Source organism: Myotis brandtii, unplaced genomic scaffold (genome assembly GCF_000412655.1).
Source record: "Myotis brandtii unplaced genomic scaffold, ASM41265v1 scaffold123, whole genome shotgun sequence".
NCBI lineage: Eukaryota > Metazoa > Chordata > Mammalia > Chiroptera > Vespertilionidae > Myotis > Myotis brandtii.
The window spans coordinates 5,597,996-5,607,641 of NW_005354291.1; the positions used below are offsets into that span (position 1 = coordinate 5,597,996).

At 38.8% G+C, this 9,646-nt stretch overlaps 1 protein-coding gene across 2 annotated transcripts in view; it reads left to right on the plus strand.

Annotated features, from left to right (window-relative positions):
- The first annotated feature begins 1,789 nt into the window (after window positions 1-1,789).
- The window catches only part of NCOA7 (nuclear receptor coactivator 7), a 134,124-nt gene continuing 126,267 nt past the window's right edge, over window positions 1,790-9,646 (plus strand). Inside the window, exon 1 of one of the 2 annotated variants that reach the window (XM_014533768.1) lies at window positions 1,790-1,812. The gene's annotated coding sequence lies outside the window, so the exon portion shown is untranslated. Of the gene's footprint in view, window positions 1,813-9,160; window positions 9,572-9,646 lie in introns of those variants that run through there. The other variant, XM_005858961.2, reaches the window with a different exon arrangement.

Below are 9,646 nucleotides of genomic sequence, written 5' to 3' on the forward strand. Positions count from 1 at the left end.
GGGCCAAAAACCCGAGGTAACATTTATTTATAACATTACATAAGTTTCAGGTGTACAACATTATAATCAATATCTATAGCATATCTAGTCTTGAATAAAAAGATAAAATAGATATTACATTTAGACGAGGTTTTAATAGGTTTAGTTACAATATTGTACAAAAGGCATAAAAGGCTACAGCGAAAACTACCATCCCTCTGTTATCCCCAATCATTCCTCAGTTTTCCTTCCCAGAGGTAACCAGTGTTAACACTTTCTTCTGTAACCTTAGACCAGTGGTCGGCAAACCGCAGCTCGCGAGCCACATATGGCTCTTTGGCCCCTTGACTGTGGCTCTTCCACAAAATACCACGTGCGGGTGCGCACGTTCAGTGCGATTGAAACTGCGTGGCCCATGAACAGAAGTCGGTTTTCTGAAAGGAGATAGACGAAACAAGTATACAAGACGAGTGTGGATGGGAGAGTTGGAAGGGGTCGACCTCAGCGAACATACCTCAATCAGATTGAGGACGTTTTTAGCAAAGGCCAGTTTAGGAGTACCCTAATTAAGTTAATAACAATGTACCTACCTATATAGTTTAAGTTTAAAAAATTTGGCTCTCAAAAGAAATTTCAATTGTTGTACTGTTGATATTTGGCTCTGTTAACTAATGAGTTTGCCGACCACTGTCCTAGACATAGTCTGTGCCTATATAATATCTATATCCCTTTTGCTCTTTTTATCTTAAACCTATAGAAAATTATAAGTATAGGACAATGAACACACATATAGAAAATTATAAGTATAGGACAATGAACACACATATACCCTTCATCTAGACCTGTGCTATCCAATTTAGTAGCACCAGAAACACATTATATTGTGCATTGAAATGTGACTAGAACAAATTTACATATTCTATAAGTGTTGAATGCATAGTGGCTTAATTTTGGAAAAAAGGTAAAATACCTTAATATTTTTACCTTGATTACATTTTTTAAAATGTATTTTATTGATTTTTTATAGAGAGGAAGGGAAAGTCAGAGGGATAGAGTGTTTGAAACATCAATGACAGAGGAACATCGATCAGCTGCCTCCTGCACACCTCCTACTGGGGATGTGCCCGCAACCAAGGTACATGCCCTTGACCGAAATCGAACCTGGGACCCTTCAGTCCTCAGGCTGACGCTCTATCCACTGAGCCAAACCGGTTAGGGCTACCTTGATTACATTTTAAAATAATTTAATATGTTGAGTTAAAATATTATTACAATTAATTTAATTATTTTTACTTTTTAAAATGTAGCTACTAGAATACAATATTTAAAATTACATATGTGGCTTGCATTATATTTCTATTTTACAGAACTGATATAGTCATCAATTGTTACTATTTTGCCATATTTGTTTTCTCTGTATCTTTTTTTCTGAAGCAATTGAGGTTAGTTGCAGATATCATATTTTACCTCTAAATACTTTATCATATTTTCTAAAAACAATATGTTTATAACTTAGAAAATTTAAACTTAATATACTATTATTATACAGTTAATCAAATTTTCCTCTTGTCCTGATAACACTTTTTATGCTTTTTCTTTTTATTCAAGATCCACTCAAAGATCATATATTGCATTTATTTTTTTATTTTTTATTTTTTAAATATATCTTTATTGATTTTAGAGAGCAAGGGAGAGATAAAAAGAAATAGAAACATCAATGATGAGAGAGAATCATTGACCGGCTGCCTCCTGTATGCCCCACACTGGGGATTGAGCCTGCAACCCAGGCATGTGCCCTAACTGGGAATGGAATAGTGATCTCCTGGTTCATAGGTCAGCACTCAACCACCGAGCCACGCCAGCTGGGCATATATTGCATTTGGTTGTCATGTTTCTGTAGTCTTCTTGCTTTAATCTGAAATAACTCCCCAATCTTCTTCCTTTTTAGAACAATAACAACAACAACATTGACCTTTTTGAATAGTGAAGGACAGTTGTTTCAGAAATTACATCAGTGCATTACATCAAAATGCACATAATGCTGGTGTATGGTATTATGTGTCATGTAAATGTGGTAGGGAGAAAAATGGTGCCCATGGAGGTGTCCCGGTCCTCCCAAATGCAAGAACCTTACTTCACCTGGCAGTACACATTTCACAGATGTGATTAAATTAAGGATTTTGAGACAGATGGGCCCCAAATCATCACATGGGTCCTTCTAAGTCAGTGGTTCTCAACCTTCCTAATGCCGCGACCCTATAATACAGTTACTCATGTTGTGGTGACCCCCAACCATAAAATTATTTTCGTTGCTACTTCATAACTATAATTTTGCTACTGTTATGAATCGTAATGTAAATATCTGATATGCAGGATGTATTTTCATTGTTACAAATTGAACATAATTAAAGCCTAGTGATTAATCACAAAAACAATATGTAATTATATATGTGTTTTCCGATGGTCTTAGGCGACCCCTGTGAAAGGGTTGTTCGCCCCCCAAAGGGGTCTCGACCCACAGGTTGAGAACCGCTGTATCTAAGTGAAGGAGGGAGGCAGAGGAGTCGGAGTCCCAGTGATGGGCTCTGAGGAAGACTCAGCCCGCCTTTGCCAGCTTTGAGGGTGGAGGGAAGGGACCACGAGCCAAGGACTATGTAGGTGCTCTCCAGAAGCTGGAAAATGCCAGGAAAGCAGAGTCTCGCCTGGAGTTTCCAGAAAGAAACCAGCCCTGGCAACACCTACTAGTAGAGTTTAGTCTGGTGAGATGTGTCAGATTTCTGGACTACGGAACAGTAAGATAATAAATTTATTGTTTTAAGTCTCTAAGTTTGTGGTAATTTTTCACAACAGCAATAGGAAACTAATACAGGAAGTTTGATCATTTGGTTAAGGTGTCTATCATATTTCTCCACTGCAAAGTTACCATTTATACCTGTAATTAATAAATATTTTAAAAAGCAAATATCACCCATGGAAGTAATACTTTTGAAAACGTATGAATCTTTTCTGTTCCTAAGCAAACTTTCACGCAATGGTTTTCACATCCACTGATGATCTTGGCCTGAATCAATTATTACTATAGTGATTACAAAATGGTGATATTTTAATTTCATCATTCCATGTAAAGAACTTTCTTTTCTCTCCTCCCTTTTTTTATTCTCTACTTAAGTTTTAAATATCAGTGTGGACTCATATTTTTTTTCTGTTTTGTGTCAGAGAGGAAGAGAGAGGGGGAGAGGTGGAACCATCAATGATGGGAGAGAATCATTGAACAGCTGCCTCCTGCATGCCCCACACTGGGGATCGAGCCCCACAATCCGGCATGTGCCCTGACCTGATTCATGAGTCAATGCTCAACCACTGAGTCACTCTAGCTGGGCTTTATGGGTTTTTTAATTCATTGTGTTATAATCTATTGCTATCATTACTCATAATACTTAAATTATTCTCAATTTGGCCAGGAGTCCCTTTAAGCTGACTCCTGTATTCTTTTGACACATCCCTATAAATTTTGAGTACTTCTTTAATTTGTGGCATAAGATGGTCCAGGCACACCCTGTACTTTACTGATTGAATTAGGGAAAATTAACATCTTTATACATATACCTTTTATTTTTTAGTGTCCTTTATTTTCCCACAAAGAATGGTATACTCTACATCAGTGATGGCAAACCTATGACACGCGTGTCAGAGGTGACAAGTGAACTCATTTTTTTGGTTGATTTTTCTTTGTTAAATGGCATTTAAATATCCTATCTAATAAAAGACAAAAGGGTAATTAACCATACCTCTGCTACGCTTCCCATTGGCTAATCAGGGCGATATGCAAATTAACTGCCAACAAAGATGGCGGCCGGCAGCCACATAGCTGAAGCGAACAGGAGGCTTGCTTGCTCCAGTGATGGAGGAAGCCAAGGTTCCCCGCCTGCCGCTGCCCGGCTCTGAGCCCGAAAGCAACAATGTTTCAATTATAGAAGCTAAACAAAGAGAGCCTTTTGGCTGCCCCTCAAATACAGCACAAAGATGACTGCTCATAAAGTCGATCCAGACTAGACTGCTTGGAAAATGTGAAAACAATTCATGATAAACTGAAATGTAATGCCTTATCTAAAACTCAATACAAATCTTGTAATATCTTAATTTCATATACAAAATACTCCAATAGCATACAGATTTTAATCTGAGATAATTTAGAAAATAATTTAAAAATGCAATAGGCCACCAGATTGACACAATTTAGTACAATCTGATGATTTGCTGAAGATAAATACTGCATATTTGTAATGATAGATTGAGAAGAAATTATGGAGAATTGTTTATAAAATAGATTTATGATCCTGAGTCTGTTCAATCATCCTGTTCTAAAGTCTAGAATTTAGAAATTCTCATAAAACAGTGCTTAAAATCATGATGGGAAGAAGGACATCTTTTGCTGGAAACAATAGAATATAAATATAAAAAATAATTTTGTATTTCAGAAGTAGTTAATTGCCAAAGGACAGAACAAAATTAAATAAGATAAGATTCTGAACCAAGTATAAAGTATAAAATATTTTCTTCACAAAATACATTAGGTTTAATTTAGTCTAGACACCAAATCTTTCAGATGCTATCTTTCTCTTAACCTATTAAGAGTCTAGAGACAGTGATGGTGAACCTATGACACGCGTGTCAGAGGTGACACGTGAACTCATTTTTTTGGTTGATTTTTCTTTGTTAAATGGCATTTAAATATATAAAATAAATATCAAAAATATAAGTCTTTGTTTTACTATGGTTGCAAATATCAAAAAATTTCTATATGTGACACGGCACCAGAGTTAAGTTAGGGTTTTTCAAAATGCTGACACGCCGAGCTCAAAAGGTTCGCCATCACTGCTCTACATAGTCTTCTGTAACCTTTTATTACTATCTTTTGAAGCATGTCCATTCTTTTCATAGTTTTCTCATTATTTTTTATAACTGTGTGGTATTTCATTGTATAAATATTTTATTAAAGCAGTTTCTTATCATTGGTCATTTAGATTATTTCCAATCTTTTGCTATTATCAAAGCAGTACAATGAATAACCTTGACCTGACATAATTTAGCAATTAGTTTTTATTTATTTGCCCACAAGTGACTCACATTATAGAGTGCCAATACCTGATTTGAAAATGTCATTATATACTGGAGGAAAAACCATGCCATCCAATTCAATTTTAGTTATAATTTATTGACAATTTTATTTTCAATATGATTTCAAGCTGACTCAGCTATTCTTCTGTTCATTAATTTGTTCATTCACTGAATAAATATTTATTGACTATCTAATATGTATTAGGCACTATGTTAGGCACCAAAGACATCAAGATGAACAAAGTAGGATCCATGGCTTGAAGTTTTGTCTGGTGGGGTTCAATTAAACAAGCAATTACAGTAGCACAGTGGGTAGTAAAAGAAATGTGTGTAGTAAAAGGCTATACCATAAGTTTATTTACTAGATTAAAAACTCATCACTCATCACGCATACTTTGCTGATGGAAGTGTAAAATGGTTCAGCCACTCTGGAAAATAGTTTGGCAGTTTCTTATAAAACTAAACATGCTGGGACCATATGACCCAGCAATCCTATTCTTGGGCATTTATCCCAGAGAAATGAAAACTTATGTTCACACAAAAATCTGCACTTGAATGTTTAGAGCAGCTTTATTCATAATATCCCCAAACTGGAAACAATCAAAATGTCCTTCAGTGGGTGCATAAACTGTGGGACATCCACACCATAGAATATTTATCCAAAACAGGAACAACTATTAATATACATAACAACTTGGATGCATTCCATGGGAATTATGCTGAGTGGGGAAAATAGCCAAGCTAAAAGGGTACATACTATATATGTATCCATTTATATAGCATTTTCTGAAATTATAGAGATGGGAACAGGAATTAGATGTATTGGGTGGAGGATGGATGTGACTGTAAAGGGCTAGGTTGTGGGTGCTTTGCAGTGACAGAACAGTGCTGCATCATATTGTGGTGGTGGGAGAAGACTATACAGATGAGAAGATTGCATAAAAAAACATGCGTGCACACACACACAATGTATATGCAAAACTGGTGAAATCTGACTATGCTCTAAAGATTGTACAGGTGTCAATTTTCTGGTTTTGACATTGTACTGTAGTGATGCAAGATGTTACCATTGGGAGACAACTAGAGCAGTGGGCGTGGGAAAAAAACTCAGGACTTCCCTCTCTACCTTTTTTGCAACTTTTTGTGAACCTATAATTATTTCCTTCAAAAAACTTCCTTTTCAGTTTATTGCACTATAAATTTCTTTCACCCAATCCAAACAATCACTTCCTAATGTCACTTTGAGTTTAGGGATTCGTTTCAGAATTTTAAATTATATTTTAGCACCAATGTCTTAGCACAGCTTATTTGAATAAGTTTTTCAGAAAATGTAAAAAAATATGTGATGAATTCTCAAGCTATTAAACAAACTTTTCTTAGCAGGAAAAAGACAGCAGAAACTGTCCAAGAACACACATTTTAAATTTATTGTAAATAAGAGAAAATGGCAAATTTATTGGGTTTAATCCAAATAATCTGCCATAAATTGTGTGCTGACAGGCCATTTCTATGTACATCAGTATTTCTTTCTCAATACACTCTGGTAGGCTCCTCCTTTTCAGTGATAAGGGGATTTCTACTTCTTCTTTGGACTTTATAACAAGCCAAGAAGCACCAAACCTTGGCCCATTCACCAAAGAACCTATTTACATTATACTAAAAACTATGAAAACTATGATGTGCTGGATCTGTAGTGTACTAAGACTTCCCAAATTATTTTATGCATTATATCTTATCTCCCAATTAAAATTTCACCTCTATTTAGAACAGTACTATTTGAAGAATTGTCTGCAATAATATGTTCTATTTTGTTCTGTCAAAAAGAACAGTTATGAGCCATGTGTGGTTGTTCAGCACTTGAAATATGGCTACTGACATAAAAAACATTTTTATTTAATTTAAATTTAAATAGCCACGTGACTAGTAAGCACCATATTGAACAGCACAGATCTAGAAGGAAATGAAATGGCTTTATTTCTTCTGATTTCTGTATAAATACAAGGCGTAGACAAATCAATAAGTGTTGAGTTAATGAAATAGAATGAGTGAAGAATCTTTAAGAGGGAATTCCCCCACCATCTAAGCTAAGGAGCAGAAATCTTTATTTCACTAGCACTTTCACTATAATAAAATCCTATATAATAAAAGACTAATATGCAAATTGACTGAACGGCTGAATGACTTGCAGAACAACCTGCGGAATGACAGGTCGCTATGATGCGCACTGACCACCAGGGGGCAGACGTTCAATGCAGAAGCTGCCCCCCTGGTGGTCAGTGTGCTCCCACAGGGGGAGCACTGCTCAGCCAGAAGCCGGGCTCAGGGCTGGTGAGCGCAGTGGCAGTGGTGGGAGCCTCTCCTGCCTCCACGGCAGTGCTAAGGAACAACAGCTGAGCAGGCTGGTGGGAAGGAGCGAGGGATCCTGGACTGCGAGAGGGCACAGGCTGGGCTGAGGGATCACCACCCCCTTCGCTCTAGTGCATGAATTTTGTGCACCAGGCCTCTAGTGTCATAATAAACATATGATACAGCATGCAATCCTAGAGGTGTTCATGAAGATAGTAAAGAGGATCCTTAACTTACATGCAATGTTTTGGAAAGGCTGACAAACATTTTATAACTGATGGTTACTTCTACTAAAATACAAAGGTGGGCAAAAGAAGTTGCACTGTGACATTCTTTTGAGTTAATAAAACTATTGTAATAATCGTAACTTGAATGTCTTTTCCACACAAACCACTGTAAACCTTCTTTTGTCCAACTCTGTGGATACTCAGTTATATCTTTGGCTAATAAAAAAGATCACTACTTAACTTATTTCTTGACAGAACATGGGTCCATAGGGAGGAAAACAAAAGGGAACTTTTGATGGGGAAAGGATGAAGTCTAGAATTGCAACTCAATCAACATTTCCTGCAGAAACTATGTTCTAAGGCAGACATCTTTATAAATATTGTTAAACAACTGCCAAATTCTCACCAAGTGACTTCAGTATATACACACACATTCCTATAACCCAGTTATTCTGATTTGAGGGCAAAACATAATTAATAATAGGTATCTTTTAAAAAAAAAAAACGGGGCTCTAGATCAATTGGAGTCCCTGGAAGTGGCCCAGCCATGGGCTCATGTCTCCTGAACCCAGAGGGGTGAGGCGCCTCTCCCTGCTCAGCCCAGGACCACCACTTTGCTTAAAGGAACACCCCTCAAAAAGTCTTAGGGATTTTATCACAATTTGTACTGCTATGGAACATGTCTTTTCTTTTGCCTTTTAACAATTTTTTATTTTTCTATTCAAAACCACTGGCCACATAAATTCAGCCTTCTGTCCTTCCCAGCCTTTGCATTTCACAAAGGGGCCCATCAGCTCTTCCCCCTCCTGCTCTTGTCCCCGTACAGGATCCCGGATGCTGCCAACTTATACTCATTACAGCAAGTGGGCCCTCCAGGCTGACTGTAGCCAGAGCCTGGAGAGGGAGAGAGCCAGGGCTGGGAAGATTTGCATCAGCAGCCGTGAGCTTCCCATCCCCATTTGGGTGCTGTTCCCTCTGTGGTCCCATGACCAGCCCTGCAAGGTGATTTTAGATGTTAAAATCATAAAAGCACTCATCAAAGAACTGTGAGAGCAGGCCAGTTTGTCTGGACATCTCAAACCATGATCTTTTGATTCCAAAAAAATCAGTTCTATATTTTAGGAGCTTAATTTCCCCCTTGAAAATAATTTGCAAATAACACTTTACCTAAAGAAAAAAGAGGAAAAAAAACACTTAATTTTTCATATAGAAACTATGAAGATGTAAACGTGAGGTCCACTTTTATACGAGCTGAGTGCAGAATTGGGCAATTATTCCATAGTTTGCAAGATAGTACAACGACCATTTGTAACTGAAATTCCAAAGCCACCACTGTTAATTGCTTTGCACAAACAGCGTCAGCAACCCCAAGGAGGCCACTATCTGGTGTGTCTCCTGTGTGGCCTCTGACACCCCAGTATTATCAGACCAGCCGCAGGCTGCGCTTTGAGGGTTTTTTCTGCGAGTAAGGGTGAACCCCGCGGCCAAACCCTCCTAGTCATCTTGCAGTGCTGGTCAGGGGACCACAGAGGGAGCAGCAAGTGGGGATGCGAGGCCCCCAGGTACTGCCCAGCCGCTGATGCAAACCTTCCCGGCCCGGGCTCTCTCCCAGCTCTCTCGGGTCGCTGCCAAGAATCGGCCTGGAGGGTCCAATCGCTGTAATGATTGCAACTTGGCTGCATCCGGGATGCTGTACCGGGGACGCGAGCAGGAGGGGGAGGAGATGGTGGGCCCCTTTGCAAAACGCAACGCCGCAAAGGACTGAAGGCTGAACGGACTGGTTCCCGAGCTGGAAGGAAACCCTAGGCTTTCGAGCTTGGGGGGGGACTCTCACTGCAGCTCCGCTCTCAAAGCCTGGCGGCCACGGCAGCCCCGCTGGAGGGGACGAAGCCCGGGGCGAGGTAAGAAGATCCTCCCGGGCTCTGCCGCTCAGCGTCCGGCCACGGGGCGGCGACGAGCTCGCTCTCGAGAGGCGT